The sequence below is a fragment of the Rousettus aegyptiacus genome, unplaced genomic scaffold (assembly GCF_014176215.1).
Source record: "Rousettus aegyptiacus isolate mRouAeg1 unplaced genomic scaffold, mRouAeg1.p scaffold_m13_p_14, whole genome shotgun sequence".
In the NCBI taxonomy this organism is placed as follows: Eukaryota; Metazoa; Chordata; class Mammalia; order Chiroptera; family Pteropodidae; genus Rousettus; species Rousettus aegyptiacus.
Window position 1 is genome coordinate 30,696,230 of NW_023416289.1, and position 26,359 is coordinate 30,722,588.

The window sequence follows — 26,359 nt, forward strand, 5'->3', positions numbered from 1 at the left end:
GAGTACACTACAAGCCCCATAACCACCCTTTTTTTTTTTTTTTTTTTTGACATTAAGAACATCCTAAATCCCTTATCCCAATAGGCAACACAACTAACAATCAAATTACCTAGAGTGAAGAGACTAATGGTCTCAGCAAGCCCATCATGAAAATGCCTCCTGACTCTGTTCCAGCCAATACCTAGACACAGCCCCACCATCACACTTTCCTCCTGCAGCCTTTTTCCTCCCATCAAGATCAAGTGGGCTGCACATGGAACTTCCTGTAGCAAATATTTTTAAGCTGTACAGAGCCCTCCTTCCCTGAGTTACATTCAGCAAGGCACCATGGGAAGGGAAAGTGATTCTCAGGTTTGTTCCAGCAGTTAAGTTCAGCTCAATTTTTACAGAACTTATGGAACATCTACTCCAAGCCAGGATACAGGCAAATCTCTGCCCCTCAAATACAAAACACAGGGAAATCCCTTTAGCCAGCTTTCATATTTGATGATATTAAAAAGTAAAATAAACACTGACTCCACGAGAATGTCTGTAGTTAACAAAGAAAGGAAAATAACAGCAATATTATAACCCTCGAATGATTATAAACAGCCCACGAATCCTTCTCAGTCTCGAGCAAGTAATCTATACATGCCTTCCTTCCCCATGCAGTAGGGAATCACAGAGCCCAGAAGCCCATCCCAGCTAGAAACATCCAGAGGGAAAGAACAGCCAGACAACCTGAACTCACAGTATTTACACGGCTACTGTTGGGATGCACTCCCCTTCTGCTCTGACCAGCCTGCTTTCCAAACTCTCTCCCTAGCACATGAGCTCCTACCAATTCAAATATCTTCGAATAAGAAGACCAAAGTTCTACTAATCAGCAAGAGCTGAGCTGGGAGAACTAGCACTTCTGGGGAAAAGTGTTTGAATACAATTGCCAACTTTTATATTAACAAAAAACCATATTTAATAAAATCTAACTTAAATTATATCTAATATTCTATACTTTATATGTGGTTTAAAGAAACCTAGCCAAAGAATATTCCCCAGAACCCTAAAATTACAATCAAAATTCATTATACTCAAAAATTTAGTAAACTGTATTGACGTAACTATCTATGCACACTTCTTTGATAACGAAATGAAGTATGCTTTATCTATCTTTAAATCCTAAAAAGAAAAAAAAAAACCTCTCTTAAAAATGCAAATAAATTAGCATTAGGACATACATGTTTCTTACGACCTGCAAATCCAACCCAGCCCACTGCATAGACCATGGGCCCTGACCAGGAAGGCACCTAATGGCCAACTAGTACCTGGGGTGATGGCAAGGTCAGGGAGAATCATCAGTGCCACCATACAAGTGGGAGCAGAAGAATCTGCCTAGCGAGAGCTTTTCTCTCTGCTTCAATACCAGATGGCAAAGCATTCTCTTTCGGGAGGGGTAACAAGGACAGGGCTCCCCTCCCCGCCCCCAACCCCTCCAAGCTTGTTGCTCAGGCAGGACCCTATCATTACCACTCTACCTCCTACCCCATTGTCACCAGCATATGAACATCAGGTAGAAAGGGACTAGGTTCTGTTGCTAACAAGAGTTCCAGTCCCCAAGCTCTCAGGGATGGAGTGTCGAGTGTCAGCGGTGCATAATTCTCTACAGGGAGCACAGCCTGCTCAGAGTACACTGGGTCAGCATCGCATCCAGGAACACTGAGAGACTATGCATATCATTTTTCCACATGTCTTACAAATTCAACATTTCAACAAATCAAAAAGTGATCACCTTTCTATTTTAAACAGAGACGTTCAATTAAAAATATAAACCATTACATCTAAGCCTCTGTTCATATAAACAACACTGCCTTTATTATTATAACATGCCACTTTCGGAAACCATTTTGTTTTAAGAAACATAATTCAAATATCCTGATTTACCTTAAGTGTGAATGTAACATTCATATGCCACCTAAAAGGTCAGTCAGTACCGGAAAACCATTCTCATCAACAGCCGGGCCTCACTCACTCTGACTCTCATATCTACACACTCAACTAAAGTTGGTGAAATGTGTGCCATCAAGAGCCATTTCAATCTCATCACTTGTCTGGAAAGGACTTAACCCTTCTGCTTTACCAAGAAAGATGTTAACAAAGTGAGAATTACACCAACTGTCAGCTGAAACTAGAGTTTTATGTTATTGAAAAGCTTTTTTTTTTTTTTTAACTAAATCTAACCAGATTAAGGCTTCTGTTTTCATAGTGCTTTTATTCATAAACAGTGTCACTTAATCTCTAAAGAAAATTTAAGATGGGTATCACCATTACCATATTCATAGGGGAAAAACCAAGGCTCACAGGATTGAAGACATAGGCCCAAAGTCACAGAGCTAGCACCAGTCACCACAGACAGCCATACCTAGAATAATTCAAGGCAGGACCAACCCAGAATCTACCCAAACTGAGCCCCTAAATAATACCCAGATGGGAGATGACCACACAGTAAGTAGTAAACACTAAAGGAGCTTTAACAAGCTTATCTCTGTCAGAAAAGATCATTTAAATCTGATCTAAATGGCTCACATTCTACCTTACATGGTCAAAATGAAAATTTTAAATAGTGAATAATATGAATAACAATGAAAAATTATTAGAGAACATGCAAAATAATTCTATTTTTTAAAATGTACCTTTTAATGCCAGAAAATGTAATAAAGGGTAGACCTCAGCCACTCACAATGCTACAGCCCCTGGCCCCTGTTCTCACACACTGGGGCCACTGACCCAGGAGGAAACCTACCTGCTGGACAGTCACAACAGCACCTCATATTAATAAGAATCTTTATGTTTATTCAATCCGAACACTGTAGTGATAAATGGCATTAGACACCTTGAATTATTACTGTGTTATGGTCAAAAAAGCAAATCCTTCAAATGTTGAAAACCTTCTGAACATTTAACACCTCCATTGTTCTCAATCCACCAGACCAATTGGGCCAACCCAAGAATCTAGTAACTTTAATCAGGAATCATCAAATACTTAAGAACCTAATTTGTAATTTAAAAATAAAAACATTATTTAAAAAAAAAAACACCTAATTTAAGCAACATTTTGTTTTTCCTTGTTATAAATAAAGACCAATATTACAATTTCTAAAAAAAAGGCAAAGCTAAGCCTGCAGGCGTGGGTCTCTCCTGGACCTAGTCTCTCAATGGCTACCTCACTACCTATGACAACCAAGCTGAGTCCACATGTACATCCTGGGAAGCATTCCCAAAGTGCCACAAAGCCCACCATTATCCCACCTAGTCAGCAACACCCCTAACTGGTTGAGTTGGCTTCTTTCAAACTGTTAATCATCCTGTAGATTCTAGGCCTACTGTCACAGACATCTAAGATCTCTTTTCCATCAAACCTTATCTCCATTTTCAAGAAAATATTTAAGTCAATGAGACCAGCAAGGTACATTTCAAAGTGGCCTAATTCAAGGAAGTAGCAGGAAACATTTCCTTAATGTCTACTAGAAACAACAACACAAAATTGATAATACATTTTGGACTATCTGCTTTAAAACACTAATACCTGGCCAACACATAAAAAACCAAAATAAGCCAAGAGTTTCCCTTCCAATTGTTATCAGCCCACATATCAGAGGAAATAAAGTATATGCCAAGGAAGGGCTTTGCCCTGGAGTAAAAGATGCTCAAGTCAAACCTGAGACCACAGTCTTCAAGTCTTCCAAAAATCTGCTAGTTAAGTCCCAAGTGAAGGAAGAGAGTCAGGGCAGCCTAGCAAAAATATCCCTCCCATTCCTTACCCACCAACCACACCACACACACTGGCCTCAAATTTCTAGTGACACCATGGAGTAGCTACCAAGACTACTCAGCAGCTCCTCACTGCCCAGACACAGAAGCCACCAGATGAGAGCACACAGCCTTCATGCAAAGTGTTAATGCAGAACACAGAGAGCACAACACAAACACAGCAGGAGAGCACAGAGTCCAGTGGTCTCCAGACCACTTGGGGATGGAGCAAGTAAGACAAAGTTGAGAAGAAATTTCCTTCACAGGCCCAGCTACCAATCTGATTAATTTTCCTGCAGAATTCCTCACTAGGAATTCCACACAGCTCACTACCATCACTCTGAAACACCCTTATCTAGGTGAAATCCGCAACAAAATTCAAAACACTTAGCCAAAAGTATCAAGCTCAAAAAAACAATTTAAAGACTGAGGCATTACATTGAACTCCTTTTTACAAGCCAATGAAAATAAACAAAAATTGATGAAAGACAATGCAATAAAATATTTACCGATTCCATAGCTGAAAGTCGATGTCGATGAGGACTGTATATTAAATCCAATAAAGGGTGTGTCCAGAGCAGTGCTGTGTATATTCTGAAACAAGAGAGTAAAGTTTGGTTAGGTAAATAATTTCTACTTCAGTTCTATTTACAATTTGTCCCTCTCCATTTGGACCAGCCATTTATTCCATTACAACCTTTCTTCATTTTGCTTAGCTCCAGATAAGCAAAAAAAATTTTAAGATGTTTGTCTGTCTGATTTTGAGTTATAAAGGGAGAGTAAAGTCCAGAAAGAGACTCACACCTGATTATTTGTTTTAGGGCACTATCCAAATGGAAGTCTTGTCTGTTTTCAGAAATTGTTCCTAGAAACCAGTGCCCAAAAAGGCCAGGCTAAGGAAAGAACACTCAGGTGAACCTATCATTCTCCCCAGAGACAGGGCCTCAGGACTGGGGCCCTGGAAGAGTCATTCACGGATTTTTCTCCTTACACGTAATTTGATAGAAATCTCACAATTACTAAAACTAATAAAGTGATGCATTTTGCATCCTCTGCAGACTTCCTTTCACACTCAGAATAAAACCCAAACTCTCTTTTGCTCACAAAACCCCGACTGCCCACCTCTCTCCGCCTCCCACAGTCCCCTAATGTCTCGCCTCCACCTCCCAGCTCAGTAAGGACTCTACTTGGAAGGCCCTTGACGTGAGCACTGCACACATTGTCTCTTCCATTTTGTTTGTGCTCACTGGTGCCTCTCAATGGGACATTCCTGACTACCTTATATCTACCCTACACCCTTCGATCTCTCTCTCAATCTACTCAGAGATTCATTCTCAAAGATAAAGGGCCATAAATCAGATCAATGTTCATTTGACTCCAGTTCAGAAACATAATTCTAGCATCCTACCATGCATTTGAGTTCCTCCCAACACAACTCAAGAGAAGCAGGAAGATCAGGGCAAGCCAGGAGGGCCTGCACATTTTGTAAACGTGATTAAGAAATGTTGTCTGAGGGTAGGTGGATACTATGGTGAGCACACAGTGCCAAAGCCTACAGAGCAGAGAAGCCCATTCAACAAACTGCCTCCCTCTAATTCATTCCTGACAGAGGTAGTCCACACATAAACAATCTCTTTATTAATTATTAAACTATATGTATTAACATAACCAAATCTCAAAGGTCTGAGGGATATACTATATTTGTGTCTTTCAAAAGCACAAGAAACTTAGTATATTTGGTTTCCTATGTACACAGTAAAAGTCAATGAAAAGCAAGTAATTATGAAATATAAAACTCAAAATAATGATTACTCTTAGGGGGAGAAGCAGGTATACCAACGGGTAAGAGCACCCAGAAGTTTCAACAATATTGGTAAACCAGGGACGGCTGAAGTACATGGTACAGGGAGCTGGTTTTCATATTTATACCATAATAATCCCTGCAACTCACACGATATACTAGCTACAGTCTTCCAAAACTCTGTAACAAAGGCTGCATGCTCCTCGCCCCCTCTGCTGCACTGACAGGGAGTAGAAAGAAAAACAAAGCAATGGCCATATCACATGAAAGCCAGGATAATCCCTGGCCCCTAAATTACACAACTGGTCACACTTCCATTTTGTGTAATTAACTGAAATAATTTATTTCTATCATTCACAACTAGAAATTTAAGGGTACATAGACAACTAAGAACATTTTTACAAATATCAAACATTTTTACAATTACGATGTAGCAAGTTCAACTTGAAGGTGAATCCAAAGTCTAATATCCAAAAAAAAGAACAAATGACAAAATATACAATCTGCCAAAACAACTATGAAATATAGATTTTATTTAGAAATCTCTCAAACTTTCCATACTCAAGAAATTAAATCAAGTAACCTTGTCATATGAACACAATAACACTGCCACTAAGAAAGGGAGAAATTATACTGCAGTAGCATGAAAAAAAAACTGACTAAATAAAACTATAAAATCTCCCAGGAGAGTTTTAAGATCTTTAAGAATAAAACAGATTATGATGCATGGGGGGAAAGAAAACATTCGCACCCATTTTTACAATCCCATCTAAACATCAAGCTCTCTTCCATCTCCAAACATTTCCGTGAGGGAAATGCAGAATCAGGTAGGGAAGCACACCCAGATAGGAAATAAGAAAGAAGGTTCTCAGGACATGGTGTTTTTATGAAGCAGATGTCTCAGGTTCTGCACTCACATTGGTTTCCTGACCTGTGCTTACAGGTGTGTGTGTTTTTGCAAACGTGGAGTAAGATTTTTCTATCCTTATATTCCTATATAGGATTTTTCAAAGCTGACATTAACCTCAAAGACTATCAAAAAAAAAAAAATGTGAAAAAGCAGCTTCCTGTCACAACTCAGTTTTAGAGAAAAGCAACAAGTATGTCATTAAGCTTTTCAATGTCCCTATAAAGACAGTAACAGAACACAGAGTGTATGGTGATTGTCTACAACAGGACTACAGCAAATAGTATCTACTGTTAACAATTCTGAAGAAAACTTGAGGCCCCTTTTATCCAAGGTTTCCCAAACTCAGCACCAGTGGTATTTTTGGACACATCATTCATTCCCTTTTGTCTTGGGCACTGGAGGGCATTGAGCAGCACCCCAGCCTCTCCCACTAGACACAAGGAGCAATCACCAATGTCACCAATACTGTCACAAGTCTCCTGAGAGTAAAATCATCACTGTAGAGAACCAGTGTCTAATCCACCTGCTAGTTTACAAGTAAGGAAACTGTAGCCCAGATTAGGTTAAGTTTTTAGTTGTATAAGGTCATGCGGGGATTAAAAAGCAAGCTGGACGCAGAATCCACATCTTCTAAATCCTAAAGCTCTTTTTGTTCTAAGGGAAAATACTTTAGTAATTGACTCAATTATTTCTGGAAGACAATAGAAGTTAAGAGCCTCTAAAATATTTATACCATTTGACAAAGTAAACTCATTTCTGGAGACTATATGTTGAAGAAATAGTCTAAGCTATAAAAAGAAAAGCTTCACATAGCATACCTGTTCACACCAAAAACATAACTAAAATCAAGCTACATTTTCAAACATAAATATACCAGGCTACACTTTTTACTGCCAGCTTATAGCTACATTAGTTACCAGCCAAAAATAGATTAGTGGGGACAGAGTAAGACACAGACATGGAGATATAAAAACAGTCAGTGTCTAATACAGCTGGCAGGTGACCAGCGAGAGGAGGAGGAACTATTCAATAGATGGTACAACTAACTACCCATCGTGTCTGGGAGTGAGGCCGTCATGGACATGGAAACTCACCAAGAATCCATCTAAAGCAACGAGGAGATGTTTCCACCAATGTGACTGGCAATATAGACAAAATGATCATCACAAGCGCTGATGAAGTTTGATGTATATACTTTGCATAAGAAAAATGACAAATTTTGAGAAAAATTAGGAAATATCTTTAACATTAGTTATCTCTGGAGCAATGCAAAATTTTAAATTTTTCTTTCTACTCCAATAACTAATCAATTCCTTTAAGAAGCTGGGTGCTACATTTGGGATAGAGAAAAAAACTTTTTAAAAAATTACCAAGAAATATGGCATTCACATTAACTCAACCTCATCTTGCTTCTGCATAAAATTTACATCAGAACGCTGGCCTTCCTTTTTCTTTCTGCTATATGACAAGAGACAGTGTTGCTTTTACTCAGGCTCTCTATGAAAAGCCTGCATGCACACGGTCTCTAGCATAGAATTATAACCTTATCAGGACCCTGCATAAATTCTATTATTATTTCGGGGGGGGGAGTCAAAAATTACTGTTTTTACCACAGAAAGTCAAACTTTTCTCCTCTAATGAAACCCCAAGTTTTAAAAGATTGTCCTTATATAACTATATATATTTAATTCACTTCCATTCTTATTAATCAAAGACCTATAACCACTAATCATAGTTTCTGATCAACATAAGATGAGCAATTTTTTACACCTATCTTGATACAATTCCAACGAATATTTTTAAAAAACATGGTATCTTCAGTTAGTCTGCACACCATTCTTTCAGATTAGCAATTTTCACTCTGGATTTTAAAATCCCTTCTCTCCCTCCCCTTACCACCTTTCCAAATGCCTTCTTTACATGCCCAGGAATTAGCAAAAGCCTGGTCTTACTACACTGGCCTTAGCCCACAATACAGGTCTCAAAACAGTCATAGAACCAATTTCTCAATTACAACTGTAGAATTACAATTCTCATTCACAGCAACTAGGCTGAATGGGTACGTTCACATTCAAACCACTAACCATGGAGCCCAGTGCAGGGCAGACACGCCACATACGCTGGTTGACAAAACCAGCACAACTACACCAGGATGTTGGTCACACCCAAAGAGCTGCAGGACTGAGACAATTTGTTTTTTCCTTTCCTACTTCCCACAGAAACGAGACAGTACGTCTTTCATGAAGTACTGTGAACAGAGAAGCAGAGGGCTGGGTTTCAAGAAACGAGTGCAGAATTATGGCTTTCCTGATAAGTAAATGCTTTTTCAGTAAGTTCAAACACATACACAGAGAGGGCAATATATGTGTCTCGAAGTCTGCACACAGAAAAGCTAAATCCAGCAGCAATGCCAACACTCACAGCAGAGCACCTACTGCCTTCCAAGTACCAGACTGAGCTATTTGAGACTGCCATTTTTGTAGGCTGAAAATGGTCCGATGTCCTCCACAAAAATGTTCATAGCAGTTTTATTCACAATTTGCCAAATGCTAAATTGATGTCTAGAATCAGCCCAGCTGTCCTTCAACAGGTGGACAGTTAAAATGTGGCCCATGCACACCATGGAACAGCATTCGGCAACAAAAAGGAAAGGAGGTATTGATACAGCAACAACTGGGATGGATCTCAAAGGGATCAAGCTGAGTGAGCAAAGCTAACCCTAAAAGTTTCTGTTTACATGATTCCACTTATATGACTTCCCCCTATGACAAAATTTTAGAAATGGAGGACAGATTAGTGGTTGCCAGGGTTAGGGACAAGTGTGAGGAGATAAGGCAGAAGGGAGGTGGGTAAGGTTATAAAAAGCAACAGGAGAGGCCCTCATGGTGATGGTGGATACGGAGACCTGGACATGTGATAAAATACTGCATGCACGCTCGCACTCACACAAACACACACAGAGCATGAGTGAAATTGGAGCAATCTGAGTATGACTCGTCGACTGTATCCATGTCAATATCTTGGTTGTAATGTGCTGTAATGTCTGCAAAATATTCCCATTGGAAGAAACTGGGCAAAGTAGACAAAGGCTCGCTATTATTTATTACAACTATGTGAGTCTACAATGATCTAAAATTTTTTAAAGGGTCTAATACTGGTAATTTCATATTTGACCTAATATTAATTTAATCCTCACAACAATCCCATGTGGTAGGTATCTTTATTATCCCCACTTTTCAGCTGAGAAATCTGAGGCCTTGAGAGGGTGAGAAACTTAGCCATGGTCCTGAATTAACTATTAGGGACAGGACTCAAGCCCAGGCTGGCTGGCCCTAGAGCCCACACTCAAAATCAATCAATCGATCGATCGATCTCTCTCTACAGGAATGAGTCTTCACATTTGGGGCACATTTGCTCTCTCACTCTCGCTCTCTCTCTCAATTGGAAATGGAAAATATGACTATGAATGCTTTTCTCATTATAGCTTTAAAAATCTTCTTAAAATGTAACCTTAAAGAAATTCAGTGGACACTGTTTGAAGACCACTGATCTGGCCTCGTCATATTTTAAAGTTCTGTCACAGAAAGGTTAAACAAACTAAAATCTACCTGCACATGAACCACAAACATTCCTCCCCCGACATTGCCAAGAGCCTACAATTCTCAAGTCTCATTCTGCTGTGGGAGTGAAGGAGGCACCACCTGTCATCTCTGGTCAGGGCTATTATCCTGACCTTGACCTTCTTCCAGGGAAACAAAGTTGCAGGGTTTTGTTTTATTTTGGAGCTGGTATTTGTATTTTGGTTTAGGATGAGTGCTATTTGTTACCATTTTCTTTGCCTGAGCAAGAAGGCTCAAGGTGAATAAAGGTAATTAAGCAAACTTTAGCAATGATATGAGGCGGGAAAGAAGCTGGAAGGGAAGCGAATGCTCTTCATATAGCTTCTTTCTTCAGTTCAAATGCTTTTTTATTTTTCACCACAGGACAAAGCAAGAAATAGAAGATTAATGTTTCAAGGCAATTCTCTTTATGTCCCTTAACAGTCCAAAGTGAACCATCTCATAGTCATGCTACCAAATGGAGGGGCATGACGGAAAATTCTTTATATATATATATATATATATATATATATATATATATATATATATATATATATATATATCTCTAAAGAAAAACTAAAAGGGGAAACTCTACAAATCAGAAACTGGGAATTCCTGAAAATTAGGAGGATAAAATGTGAACTCAAACTAGAGAAAGTGACTAAGAGCGGACTGTAAAAACAGGACCCTGTTTAACGAAAGACTGGGCTCGCACCCAGTGTTCTGACCCTACAAATATTAACCACAGCTGACTTCCAACCTGGTAGTCCACAGCTCTTAAGTTCACAAGCTCCCTGACTCCCTTACTTACCCTCAATATAATAAGCCACAATAATGAACAATTGTTTAGACACCACACACACTTGAAATCCTGATTAACAGTCATAAAACGGCTTTCCCAGAGTCTAAGTCAGGAAACAGATTATCAACATCTCCAGCTCTTAGCAAAGTCACAGAATTCCAAATCAGCATCATGCTATAAGTGCAAAACTTAAAAGAAAACATGAATATGCTGTGGTCTGTTCATCTCTGAAGTACACTGCTGGCCTCACCATTTTGTGAGTGGGTTCATAGGCACTGGAAATACACAAGATAACAACAATCAGTGCTGAGCTATTTTATTTCATTAGTGTGAAGTGCCTACAAAACAATCACTTATTTGCAAGCTCTTACAACACCCACCTGGTTTTATTTCTACAAAATGAATAATCCAAGGAGGATAGACAACAGGACAGTGGATACCAGCCTGTCTTTTGTTAAAGAGAAACTCAGAATCAGATACAGCTCCATGAAAATACTGTCCTAATTCTACACATCTTACAAAATCCCTTGCAAGTGCTCTACATTCCCTCCCCTTGAAAACTCATATTGACAGGCAAGACTTGTAGTGACTAAAGCAGTAATATACCAACCACAGACTGGACAGGGACACAGACAGGAAATTAAAACCTACCATCAGTGGGACACAATTAAAGCTTTAACTAAATCGGGTTGTCCAGCTCAAAAAGGATGTAAAACTCTAAAGAATTTACAGAAAACTATTACACAGTCAATATATAATGTAGCACAGCAAGGATGTAGAATATAAGACCAATATACAAAAAAAAAAAAAAGATTGTATTTCTATACACTAGCAATGAACAATCTGAAAAGGAAATTAAGAAAACTATGCCATTTACAACAGCATCAAAAAGAATAAAACATTTAGGAATAATTTTAACAAAAGAGTTGCAAGACTTGCATACTGAAAACTACAAAACAATGCTGAAAAAAATTACAGAAGACCTAAAAATAAATGGAAAAATCCTGTGTTCATGAATGGAAGGCTCAATATTGTTAAACCAGCAATACTTCCCAGAGAAACAAACAGATTCAACATGATTCCAACTGCTTTTTCCAAAACTGGACAAGTGATCCTAAAATCTGCATAAAATTGTCATAAATGCTTTCCTTTACACATCTTGTATACTGAAGCTTACAGAATTATAAAAGTTTTCCTAAAATCTTTTTAGACAAAGAAGACACAGCTGAAATATCTACTACCTGTATGCTTCCAGGTTTTTTCCTAAAAGAGTGATAAAATTTTATGGGGGGGCAGATTATTAATCTTTAATAAATTAAAAATTTTAAAAAAGGATGATATTCCCTAAAACTTCTTAGTTCTAAAAATTTAAGATTGTAGACATCACTTTCCCTAAATGTGTACCGTTCTTTTCTTTTAGAATGTGAACCCAACGGCAATAATTTATACAGTTTAACAATTAAGATGCAATGAATAAGCTGTAAACAGCAGGTAGGATATACAACTTTTGATATCACAGAACTGAAATGAGCTGAAGCAAGTAATTTCTCAACTCTGATGTTCAGACATTTTAGTATATGGCAGCTGAGTTGATTCCATGTCATAGGGACAAAGTTTAACAACTGTCTGTTGAATGAATGACTTATTAACAGGTGTTCTACACTGCAGGCTCTATCCCAGTCCTGCTGGATATGTCTACTCTCCTAAAGCACTGCTTCTCTAATTTCACTAATGCATACTGATGCCCAGCCACTGGAATGAAAGAAACATCACCAAAACGAATTAAACTGATTTCTTAAGACAAACAAAAGGAGTTTGTTTCTATGTATGGTATCTTTTTCAAATATCTACTTGGAAATCATACTGTATTTTAGTGTTAACTGTACTCGTCCACTTCTACTTTCTCTCACATCATGAATGGTGCCCCGTAATCACTGGGAATAAGTGCACAGGCTGAGAAAGAGAAGTAGCTCACTGAGAAGTCAACCTAAGCTCTATCCAAGCCTTTCGGCAAAGCCTTCACCTAACAAAGCCATGTTGACACACAGTTTACAGCCAACTCTGTTCTCCCATTAACTTTTAACAGGAAGCTGCCACTCAAAATCTGACTTTTTATTAAGAATTGTTTACAAAACTCAAGTAGCAAAGGTGAAGTATAGAAAATAAGTGAAAACAAGCTGGCCAAAGTGAGTGTGACTTGATATATAATGTATTTACTGTTTGTATAAGCTCTGACATATCCAAGCATCTGGAAGGGTCCTGGCACTGGTCCCCACTACACACCTCAACTGTTCTCCATACACTGTCTCATTTAATCCTCGCAAAACCCTAAGGGTAATACGAACATCTCCATGTTTCTGATGAGAAACTAGGTTCTGAGAAGCTGAATTGTTTACCTCCAAGTCAGGATCAAATTCAAGCTTTAGAGCCTGTATTCACAGCAGTAATAATACACACCACCCACCTCCCCTGTATTCGCAGCTTCTCTAGAGTGTTTTAAGTCTAAAATTGAAAAAGCCCTCCTCAATCCAACATATTGGCATGATGCTGGCACTTACAACAAGATAATTCATACCTCAGAAATCCAGGGCAGGCTTAGTTCACCCTCCTCCATCTAAACCAGGAACATAACTCAGCCTCTCAGCAGCATTCATTCTACCAACTGCCCCCTATTCTTCCCCAGGCTGACCTCATACCACCCCTGCTAACTCACTCTTTGTTTCCACTTCCTTTCACTGACTAGCTTTTCCTCTTCCTCCTGCTCCTTAAGTATGGTTTCCTTCACACTCTCCCTGGGTAATCTTATCTGCTTCTATGGCTTTAATAACCATGCTCTTAAAATAAACCTCAATTCCAGTCTCTAACTCAGAGCTCCCCATGGAACTCACAAAGTCCACCCATATTAGACACACACCCACAAGCACATGGCCCTCAAGTCCATTATGACTGCTGTATTTTCTGCCCTAGTTCAGGATACCTCTGTCTAGACTATACCCCCAGTCACAAACCTGCTATCTCCTTCTCTCTCCCAAAGAAAAGCAAGTTGACAAGTTCTGTCATTCCAGCTTCTAAATATCACTTTCTCCTCCCAATGCCACTGCCCAAATCCCTAATTCAGCAGAGTCTCAGTATTTCTTCAGCTATGTTATCATACAACTTAATTAGCTCCATCTCCAACCACATACACCAACTCATTCCCAGCACTGCTGAGAACTGAACTTAGCACATCTGAATCACCTGTTTACTCCTCACTCTCACCTATAGGAGTCACTGAGTTAACAAGGAACCCATTAGTTTTCAAAGTTCCAACCCACAGTGAGAAACATTTTACATCAGGATGTAGCACATAAAAACATACAAATGTGTAACTTAAGAAAAAGCTTCACAGAACAAAAACTGCCCTTCTTATATGGGATGCATCCCAACATTTTCTATTATATTCTAGATTGGCTGCTGGTGTTGATTGGTTTTTATTGTGGGTGCATCCCACTAAGTTGATATCACAACCTGTCGATGTCAAAACCCCCTGATGGAAAGCTAGAGGGAACACAGGGTTTGAATGATGCTGTCCTATGCTGCCTCCTCAGCAATTTCATTCTTTCAATTTCTTGAAAACATCACATTTCACTCACAAGAGGCTCCCTCTTCCCCTCTGTCCACCTGGGCAAGCTCCTTTTCATCCTTCAACATTACAGTCGGTCCCGATTTTCTTCCTTAATACTGTCAATATTTTTCAAATTTTCTAGAATGCACAGGTATTATTTTATAATACATCATTCTCATGAAACCTTTTCCATGCACCCCTCCCAACTCACGCTGTAATATGACCATTGAACTGTCTCCCCAGTCCATAAAAGATCCCCTTGTCTCAGAGCCCAACACTGTACCCCGGTCACATAGTACACATGCATATGCCAAGACACAGTGTAGAGAAAAACCTTACCTTCAGAGAACATGAGAACACCTAACTAACTAGTATATTAGCAATCACGGAAACAAAGCCACTTCACAGAGAAGCACTGTCACAATAAAGCCCTCCACCTTTCACCTCTGAGCATTTGTGCCCTTTTGATCCATCCAGCTTACAATCATTCTTTGATATGATGAAAATTCACCTCAAATGTAGTTTACAGACAAAATTAATTAGAAATTAAGAATACACAAAGTAAAAAGCCCTCTCCATCAAGAATGTTTCACTACAAGTCCCAGATAAGTGGCCGTGCCTGGTCAGCTACTCTTCCCCAGGTAATTCAAGATTTTTGGCATAGCATACTGGTTCCTCAGAGCCTCTCATTCTGTCTCATCTACAAATTAATACATTTCTATGAATAAAGTGACCATTTACTCCCTTCCGAAGTCACAAATTCCTGGCAGTACTTAATACTTAACTGTATGCCAAGTTACAATCTACTTTTTTCCTCCACCTTACTACCACCGACAAAGCTTTCAAAATATTTTTTTTAACCAAACAGAAAGGAAATATTGCTCACTAGTACCAATTCAAGCAAGAGCAAGATCTCAAATTAAAAGATCTCCAGTAAAGAAGAGTGAGGGAGCAACAGAGACAGGAAGCTGGAGGGAGAAAGAGGAATGTAGCTCTCCCCTGGGCCTGCAAGGACTGCGTAAAACAGTGAAAGTGCACGTGGGAAATAGCTACATGAATGTTTAAGATTAGTTAACCTTCACTGCTTCTTTTCTTTAACTACAGTATCTGAAAGAAGAAACACAGACAGCACTTTGGCCTCCAAACACAGAATTTTACAGCTCCCATCACTTCCACTGTGTATTATCCATCAGGAATTTAAGATCCCTTACCACTGCCCAGCCTGTTCCCACCACTAGATATAAACAAGCAGCCCAAGCTGAAAACAAACCTGAAGAATGAATGCAGCTGTAGGGAAGTTATGCCTACTGTATTTCAAAGACTCGAATCACCCAAGACTTGTCTCCCACATATTCCCACTTTCTAAACATGCATCAGACTCTGCATTTAGGGGTGAGAACTGTAGAAATGTTTTGCTTCTCCCTGCAGCAGGCTACTCTCACTTTAGAGGTGACCCCAGCCTTGTGTGTTAACATGACTAAGGACACATGCTGCTGGTCTACTTACGGTGCTCCTGCCTATCCAGCTACTCGGCACAAAGAAAGCCTAATTCAACAGCCCTGACACTATACAGTACATAACAGCTGTCTCCTGAATCCAAAATCTGTTATGAGGGACAGGATCAATACTTTGTTTATTAAAGGCTGGGATGTGGACCAGCAAAAACAGACTCATACAGACACACCACACATGTGAGCTTAGGACTCAAATCAAGGTACTCTGAAGTCTACTGATCTAACATTTGATGTGTTATCTACTACTAAGATCCTGGTTGTTTGGGAGATATCCCCTTCCTGAAGATTGCACTAATATGCAAGATTAGAAACATTGACTTGAAATGCCTCTTGCTAAGGGGCTGCAGGGTGGAGGTGCTGGTCAATCAGCAGGGGTACACATCAGCATGGGGATTCACTTATGACGCCTGCCGAGAGCCCAACACCTACCTACCAACCCCATACATACAAACACACTTTCAATTTGTCAGTTCAAGGAATAAGAGGTCTTCCTCCTTTCAATTTCTATATTTAATTCATATGCTAGCAACGCTCTTCATCTCCAAATTATCTCAACTTTCCAAGGCACCTGTGTTGCAGCAAGAGTGTTGAACTATTAAAATGTGTTCATTAGCCAAAAGGTTTTGCTACCAAGCAGAGAAACATTTGCATATTCACACAGACCTTACCACCAATCTGACAGGAGACCCTTCCCCCTCCGGCAGAAAAAATATTCTCCATTTTGAAAAGTAGAGTAAACATGAAAATTCAAGTTTCTTTCCTGGCATGTTACTCTCATCAACAAGAGAAATTCAAATAGAAAAGACACTGTTTTCCAAAACCAAGTATTTATACAGGAACTTCAGACACTTGCTGCATCCAGTTATGAGAGAAGAAAGCATCGTGGTCATTCAGCAAGAGTAAAACTGAAGTAGATGAGAGGACAATAATTCAGATCAAAATACATGAACGTCAGGACAACCAAAGCCCTCCTTTCTGGATTTACCATCAGAGTATTCCTTTAAGTTGACTTCTATCAGAATTAAAATTAAAAATTTTTCAACGCTGACAACTAAGTGTAGGATATTCACAAACCAAAAAACTCTGACTACATATATTTGTTTCAATAAATTATAATGATCTTAAGTAATCAGAAGCATAACGTAGCCTACCATCAATTGAAACAACCTGAAATAAGAGTTAAATAGTGGTACTTAAAAAAAAAAAGTCTTATGTTTTATTCTTGGATGAACTGACTTGCTTAACCTAATTTAATAAAATTCTGAATTCAATATATATAATATCTTTAAAAAGATGAGAGTGGGGAAGCTAAAAGTAGTTTCATTTTAAACCAAAGATAGTCATAGTTAATAAATTTAGCACAACTTGTATCCACTCTTCTAAAAAGTGACATGCAAGAAAAGAGTATTGCAAGGAAAAATAACATCTACCCCCAACTCAAATTTTATGTTACTATTTTAAAAACAGTGAAGCCCATCATTAAAGACACAGGATAAATCTTCTTGTCTTTAAGAGAAAGTAATGTCTAGTTACAAATTGGTGGGGGGAGGGGAGTCAAAAAATGATACTTATGTATCTGATGGCAGAGAATAAAAGCAAAAAGCAGCCCCAAAAATCTTTCAATTATACACCAAAAAATGGTACGCTTCTTACCTTTACACCTGACTTCATCTGTTTCTAACAATCAGCAGGGCAAATAAGCTGACTCCTCCTCTTCTCCTACCTTCATTTTGAGCACAGGTCCTTTCTCCTCATCCACCTCTTCCTCTTTCCTGTTTCTCCCTCCTAGTCTCTCACTCCCCAATCTGCCACTGTCACCTTTAAGAAAAAAGCCTCCAAATCCTGTACCTTAAGTCTGGATATCTCTCATGAGGTCCCACTCTTGCTATCCATCTGGGTGTATCCAACTGGTTTCCAAACTCAGTGCAGTAGACCCAGGCCTCCCTAACTCTCTTTTCTGTTCTTGGACGGCTATGCTATCTTGGCCACACCTCCACACTTTCAGGGTGTCTACGTCACTTCCTGTGTCCCTCTACTGATCCCGATGCCACTGTGAATCCCAGCTTGTATCCTGTCCTGCAACTCACCTATCCAATGCACCTCATATGCAGAAGCCACTTCGATTTTCCTGAAGATTACTGTGAGGCAGTATATACAAGCTAAGACCAGAGGCTGTGGAGTAGACAGCTATGGTTAAAATTCTGGTGCTGCCACAGTATTGACAGTGACCTTGAGTATGTTCTAACAGCCTGTGTCCCACACTATCATTTTTAGTCTTCTTATCTGAAGAAAGAGAACTTCCTGGATACAAAATATAAAATGAACTCAACTGCATTCCTTGACACTAGCAACAAGCAACATATATAGATCTTCCACATCCCAATAAGTCCATTTAAGTTGAAAATGCATTTAATACACCTAATCTACCGAACACCATAGCTTAGCCTAACCTACCTTAACCATGCTCAGAACACTTACATTTAGCTTGCAGTTGGACAACTGTCTTGAGTTCCATCTCAAGAGTAATTGCCATCCTCTTTTTCTTCTCACTAGAAGTGAGAAACATAGAGGGACGTTTTATATACACAATGGGATGCAAAAACACAAAACACTATATCCAAAAAATGCTGGCAACACAGTACACTGAAGAGTATTGATTATTTACCCTCGTGGTTGCATGGCTGACTGGGAACTGTGGCTCACTCCCACTGCCCAGCATCACACAAGAGTATCATACTGCATATCACTAGCCACAGAAGAAATCAGGTCAAAAATCAAAGTATGGTTTCTAATGAATGTATATCACTTTTGCACCACCGTAAGGTCAAAAAATCCTAAACCATCATAATTGAATACTGTCTGTAATGAAGACAGGTAACAGTGTTGCAAGGACACACAAGATGACCAATAGCACAGACATACAACCTCTCTGACAGAAAGCAGGCAGGCATACCAGGAGACCTGATTCATGACGAGTAGCACTGCAGGTCAGTACGAAAAAAAAAAAAAAAGTCTACTAGACAACTGGTATCTATATGGAAAACGATGAACAACCGGTTCCTTATCTCACATAGTAAACGAAAATCCATTTGAGACACATTAAAGGCAAAAAGTACAAAACTTTCAGGAGGCATAGGAAGCTATCTTTATGTCCTTGGTAAAGGGGAAATTTCTTAAATAAGACATAATGGATCATGACCCACGGTTTGGAAGACACTGTCCTGGAGAACCTGGCACACTTCCTTTAAAAAAAAAAATGATTTGATTTCCAATTATCATGTACAACTGCATTTTTCCATTCCTCTCAAAAGTAAATATTATAACAAAATATCTGACTGCATGACAAATGTTATTCAAAATGTAAGTATACACACAATCATAATAAAATTCTTATTTTCCAACTCACCACTAAAGGTTCAATATATCCCACTATTCGGAGTAAACAGAAGTTTTTTGAAAGATGCACAATATTTAGGTAAAAATAACTATGTATGAGTCATGAGCACCAATATATATGACCTATGAATACATAAAAAGTTTAAAGCCAGCAACACTAAGTTAATGCTTTTACTTCTAAGGAGATAAAATCAAATATACCCTTTTAGTGCTAAAAACTGCACCAAAGGAAAAAAGTGACAACATTCTCCATGCAAAATAGTGATTTAGGGATGTGGGTGACAAAGTCTATCTAAAATGCAATGCAATTTGAAGATGAGGTTGAAACACACAAGAAAGAGCCTTAGTAACCAGGATTGTGAATATGATCACATAGTAAACAAAGAAAATCCTGTTCTATTCTTCACCTACACAGTTCACACACAACACCAAAGGCGTTCTAAACAAATCTCTGTAAACCTTAGAACTCTATAAAATGTCTGCATTCCAAATTATCACATATGGACCTGGTTATAAGCTAAACTCTAACAACAAGCAGAGCTCAGTTAGGGTCTAGACCAAATGGCCAGCCTCCAAAAAAGGAAAAGGCTCTACCTCCACTGTATGCACAGCCTTCTGGGCATACTACCACATTAGATGGCATTCTGTTTTCCCTTGGTTTGGGAGCTGAGCCACAGTCCACCATTTTAACTCTGTGATCTATGACTTGACTTTCATGCAGAGTTTGACAAGAGTAAGATCCACAGAGGAAATTACAACATGCTAGTACCAAGGTATAAAACATAAAACTACCCTGGCTTCCAGTCTTGTGTTCTTTCTTCTACACCATTCTCCCTCTTTTTACTCGCTGATCTTCAAAGAGACAATATGGAATGATTCACATCAACACAGCTTCCTCCAAAACATTCAGTGTGCTATTAAATAATAACATCTTAGAAATATATTAGTATAAAATGTCGATGTTGCCATGGTTCTACTGAAAGTCAGAACAGTATAACTAGGAAAAAAAGAACCACCAGACAACATCAAACACAAACTATTGGCCCACAAAAGTCTGATCCAAATAGCCATCTAGGCAAAACCCTCCAAAGGGCTACAGAAGCTGCCTTACCACCCATCCAACAAGCACCAGAAAGAGGAAATACACACCCCAGGGGACTGAGAGTTCAAATCCATCTGATATCAATAATAGGCATACTTGTGACTGTGTTGCAAGGTGTGTGGTGTATGAACCTTGGTGTAGCTATGTGAGTTGAAACAAAAAGAGTTTAGAGCACAGCATTTAAAAAATAAAAGTTTCCTACACTATGCATGTGCTAAAACTCTCTGGGGGGAAATCCTAAAATATTTAAATGGATTTTCAATCGGAAGACGCTAAAGAAATTCTCAAAATAGGCTCTACAACACATATTTTTTTTAACATCTTGCAAATCCAATGTCAGAATATGTTCTGCCACCCAGTAATAAATGTAAATTAAAAAAAAGTAATAAAAAAAACTTTTTTAAAAAGTCAATTCTTCAAAAACGATTATTTCAAAGGTGTACAAACCTGATTCTAAAACATTAAACCTAAACTGTGCCTAACTAAATAGACGGTGCATGCAGCCTGGTATTATCTATGTAACCTAGTATTGTCATAGTGGTCCCGAGCACCAGCCAATTATGGTCACTCTCAGAAAGGTGCCATCCCATATTCTTTTTGCAAAAAGCTTTCCTGAAATCATCCAAGATCTCAGACTGACAGTGCATTTGTTGGCAAATTTCAAAACAATCTATTCTAGCTTAAAAGCTCCAAATTAAAAGTCAGAAGTTAAAAATTCTTGCACTGGAAGTAAAATCGAGATGTTATAACTAAGATCCAAGAAAAACACTTTTTAAAAAAAAGTAATATGCATTAATTCACCAATATATGAAGGGCTGGATACGTCTGAAATTTCCTTAGTGTGTATGTACATCGAACACAGAGTACAGAAATCAGAAAGGACAAAAGCCAGACCAGTGTAACAGGAGTAGGGAGGGAGGAAGAGCACAGCCAACACAGACTGCCTCCTCTAATCTCCACAAGGTAGGACACTCATAGACGGTGGTAGTACCTTGACAAAATGCCAGGTAATATCTACATTCTTTTCACTAAGGACTTCATTTTAATATTCTACACTATCATATAACTTTTTAAAGCATAATTAAAAACCATGTTTTTGGATGTGATGGAGTAGTCCCTTTCTAGATAGTGCTATGGAAACTAAGAAAGCTGTCTGTTAACAAAAAATTAAAATTCTCAAAATCGGTCCTCAATAAAGAAAATTCTCTAAACTTCTCTCTAGAAACAACCTGTCCATACACATTTTTCAGTCTCCATCTCTGTCTCTCTCAATTCTTCTAGGTTTAAGGCCAAAACAAATCAACAATTTACCTTAGCTAGATTGTCATTCAGGAATGGTTTTACATACATATCTAAGATTCACTTCCAAAAGAAGTCTGAATGGCTCAAGGAGGAGGCCTAAGTGTTACAAAGGCAGTTAAGGGTTGGTTCAATTGTTTCTTCCCCACCATCCACCAGCAATGTTGGTGGATTCCAGGTTCCTAAGCAAGACATCATCCTTCAGTGCCCTCTCTAAAGGTTCCCCCGTAGGTTAACTCCCTAGCAGCAGCTAGAAAAGTCTGCATTCTCACTCCTGCCTTCAGCCTCATCACAGCCCCCACGCTACCCTGGCTGGCCTCCAGCCAGTCTGGCCAGCCTCCAGCATGACCATCATTTCTTCCAGCTGGCCCTCTGCCACTGTTTCTAAGAGCACTTCACTACAATATCCAGCCTCTCTACCTCTTTTATTAGGAAAATATGAATTTTTCCTCTAGCCAGGAAATTTGTCAAATGTGAAGTATTGAAAATTAGACTTGTTCTTAGTCAGCAGAAACAAAACAGGTACCTGCCCTCCAGAGCATCAGGTGCCCTCCCAGTCCATGAGAAGGTGAGAAACACAGAGTGCCACAATTCCCAATGCAAATATCCTTCTCCAGCACCGCCCTGCATTGTGAATGTCAACATCACATATGGGTACAAATGCCAGCCACCCTACCAGCCTCCTATACATGGAAAATTCTTCAAGCAACACCCTCCCCACCCAGAGGCTACCACACCTGTTAAGCCCTTCCAACCAGGTTTTGCAAGCAAGAGAAATGAATTTATTAGGGACACTGTACTTACGAGTGAGAAACATCCTTTTTTACATATAAAGATACAAAAAAAAAGGATGAATTAATGAGTAGGGACAAAGGCAATGACCTATTACTCAGATAAGTTAGGAAGCAATTTTGCATATGTGAGGAAAGATGGACCAAAGCCAAATGAGTGTAGAATGAACCCACTTTGAGAACAAAGATCTATCCTTAGAAGACAGTATGAACAAAACCTGTGCAAATGTGTAACCGCTGTGTAGGAGAAATGTGCCAGGACAAAATACCCTGTCAGGCAATAAACTCTGAGGATCAAGACTTATCACTGAGGTTTTAGTAGAACATTCAAACGCACTGAGGTTGAGTCAAAAGTTGGCAAAAAGTTTAAATCTGAAATCAGTAATAACTCATTTCAATGTTTTAGCAAGGAAAATAGTTAAATAAATTTTATGCTCCTGCATAAAATAGTAACAAGACTCAAAACAAATATTCCTATGCAGTTTTTAAATTACAAGCAGAATAAATAACATACTGTACTGAAAGCCTCCACATCAAAAAACAGAGAGCAAAAGAATTTATCGATAAGGAAAGTTGTCGTGCCCAGAGTACTTTGAACAGCTGGCTACTCACGGGAATTTCTTCTGCATGAAACACTTTTGCTGGGAAGAGGAACTGAGTATGAAAACACTCTTTCTCCAGATGGCCTACTTTTGGAGCAAGGGTACATGATGGAGCCAGCTGTCAGCATTAGCAGCTTTACCAACTACTGAGGCCTAGATCCTTTCCCCAGGACCCCTGGCAATCCCTGGACTGTACCTGAAATCCGATTAGAACAGACAGAGCTCAAGAGGATCTAACAAGTTACCACACTTGATCCACTGCCTCTTATGCTAAAAGCAAGAAAAATAAGGCTGGTGGATATGAAACTATTATGAACCACTTCAGAGCTACTTTTAGAAACATAATAAATAGAAATCGACTATGAAGCACTGACCAAGTGACCTTACAGTCACTGCAGGAAGTACATTAGGGGCTGGACTGCAGGGTGTCTAAAGGCAAATAACGCTCAGAGGACAATGACCCCCAGGTTGACAGAGGCATACACAACAGCACCACCGCCCTGTCATACCCTGAGCCACTGACACTCAAGTGACATGTATCAACCCACCCTGGGAAGCTCACGGAGGTTATTCCTATTGGTCTCCAAGGGATAGGACAGGGTGTGGCATGCTCAGACACAAACTTACTGAACCCTCATATCTTTCCACAGCAGGCTCAGCTCAGTATAGGCAACTATTAACGGCTGATTCTCTCCCAGAAAGCTAAGACCTTATTTGTGTGGCTTGTTTGTAAAAGGAAAACAGGCTGTTTGGATGTGATGTTAATCGAGCATTGTAGAGGGGAGGAACAGAGCTGTTTTATTTATTTAACAAACAAACACTGCACTAGCTCTGTACTAGGCTCTTGTTAAGTGCTTTACTGATTGTATCTCCCTGAATCCTCACAGCACCTCCACATGGGAGACCCATCGTCTGATACCCATTCCCTTTGGAAGATAAAGAGCCTGAGGCACAGATGTGCCCTGCAACCCCAGTCATGTAAGTGCCAGGTTCATTGTCACTGCCCACAACAGAAAGAAGTGTATTTGTAGTCAGACCTACAGAAGTGTCTACAACACACACATTTACACTGTGGTTTCCTTTTCAGACAACCCATGACCTGAGGTAAGCATCTCCCAGGACAACAGCAGTGAGCGCACCACCTCTATGGTAGAACATGGGAACATGCAATGACCCAAATGGACAAGAAGTGGGGAATATGTACCAACCACATAGTAGTCAGCACAAATCCTCTTCCTAACACCAGAAAACACTAAGGACATGTGGTGTCATTAAGGGAGGCATTCAGGAGAGAAGGATTCCAAAGGATACCCAGGCTGCAGTCCAAATCCCAGCACTGACTCAGCACATCCAGTCGGCCTCTCTGGGTTTTAGGGAAACTAAGAGACCATCTCCATGGAGCCCAAGTCTGCCCCTGGAAGCAGTGTCCAAACTTTCATGGGCACCACTACCACCCTCAAACCCTAACCAAAAACACCCCTCCTGGAACCAGTGCCAGAGCCCCCAGTGAATACTCTTCACCTCCTCCAAACTGCCAGGCCATTCCAACTGTGGGCAAACAAGGAGAACACTCATATTACAAACACTCATGACAACTGTCTGCCTTACACTGACATCTTGACAGCTTCTGTACTAAAATCAGACACACAAGTATTTTTCCAAGACTTTTTTTAAAATAAAAAGGTAAAAAAAAAAAAAAAAAAAAAGCCTAGTGTACACCCTTTAACAAGTGAACAAGAGACTATGAAGTTTTGTTTTTGAGAGAGGTTTACTTAAAACCATTTTCTTAAAAAACATCTCTCATAATTTTATAGCAATTTTAAAAAGGCCTCTAACTGCATGCATACAGGATGTAAGAAATCCATGTTAGACATGTATTCAAAGAATGGACTATTGAGAAAGAGATATGAAGGAAAGCAGGTGGCAGCCCCTGCCTTGTTCCCACATAGGAGATCAAATGGAGACTAGTCTTGGGTTCTCCTGACAGTGGAACCTCCCTACAGCATGTACTATGATTTAGAAGAGTGTGGCCCCTTACCAGTAAATACACCCTGGTCTTCCCTTGAGATTCTCCCTGTATGTCACAGAACGAGCAGTTCTGAACATCAACTATGGGATCTTAGAAACTGCTGCACAAACATCACAGAAATGTGCAGACTGTAGCATCTGCAAAGCCTGGGCATCCAAACCATAAGAGCCTCATGCTAGCTAGTCCCATGATCCCTTTTCATGTCTCTGTTCCCTCTGGATTCTCCATACTTGATCCCAAGTACCACTTTCTCCCTCCTCCTATAAACAAGTGGCATGCAGGCCTTCTGCTTCCACAACTGCTTACCCAATCTCTTCCCAAGACTGACTGGCATTCTTCCTATCTAAATCCAATCCTCCCAAAGAATCCCATCCCTTCCTGTCTACCATGAGAGGGTCACCAACCATCTCTGTCAAGTTTTGCTTTTTGTCTCTTATACTACAAAATGAGTTTAGTTCTATATTTTCACACATAAAATATCCAAATACATACCAACAACATATACTACAAAAATTCTGCAGTAATTAACTCAGTTCTCTCTATAATCCTCAGTGGCCCATGGATTTGTCACGGCCCCACCCTCTCTCCAGTACCCACCACCTCCTGTAGCACTCTCTTGGTCGAGCACCCACCACCCTCCTACAGTGTTCATCCTCTCTCTCCAACACCCACCACATCCTGAAACACGCACCCATACACTTCCCTCTTCTCCATGGTCAGCCCTTGATTCTTTTGCATGCTTAGGCTCTGCCATTCTGTCCATCTGGTCAGCTCCTAACTCATCTCATAGAAGCCAGGTCAGGAGTCCCTTTCCTCAGAACATTATGCCCCTGGGCTGAGATAATCACTTGTTCCTTGGGCCACCACTCTGCCTTCTGCTCACTTCTATGACATTTCTGACATCACGTACTGCATTTTGTCTATCTTGAGATTCCATCAAGGAGGTAGCTGTCAATCAAATGCTACAATGCCTCCATGATATTCATGTGTGAGCTGGTCACATAAGCTTCTGCTTCTCTCATCTATTCCAAGGAATACTGAAGAGTAGCAGTCCTAGGCATGATAGGCATGCTTCAGTTATAAAGTATAGTAGGTTCATTTGTTAACAGCATCATCCTTCCTCAGGT

The 26,359-nt window shown here is 39.6% G+C and overlaps 1 protein-coding gene across 6 annotated transcripts in view; it reads right to left on the reverse strand.

Annotated features, from left to right (window-relative positions):
• The window catches only part of ANKRD11 (ankyrin repeat domain 11), a 190,358-nt gene that overhangs the window by 121,826 nt on the left and 42,173 nt on the right, over positions 1–26,359 (reverse strand). For 4 of the 6 annotated variants that reach the window (XM_016129423.2, XM_036231553.1, XM_016129420.2 and 1 more), the window contains exon 2: positions 4,293–4,377. The gene's annotated coding sequence lies outside the window, so the exon portion shown is untranslated. Of the gene's footprint in view, positions 1–4,292; positions 4,378–7,588; positions 10,566–18,491; positions 24,884–26,359 lie in introns of those variants that run through there. The other 2 variants (XM_016129419.2, XM_016129418.2) reach the window with 2 other exon arrangements.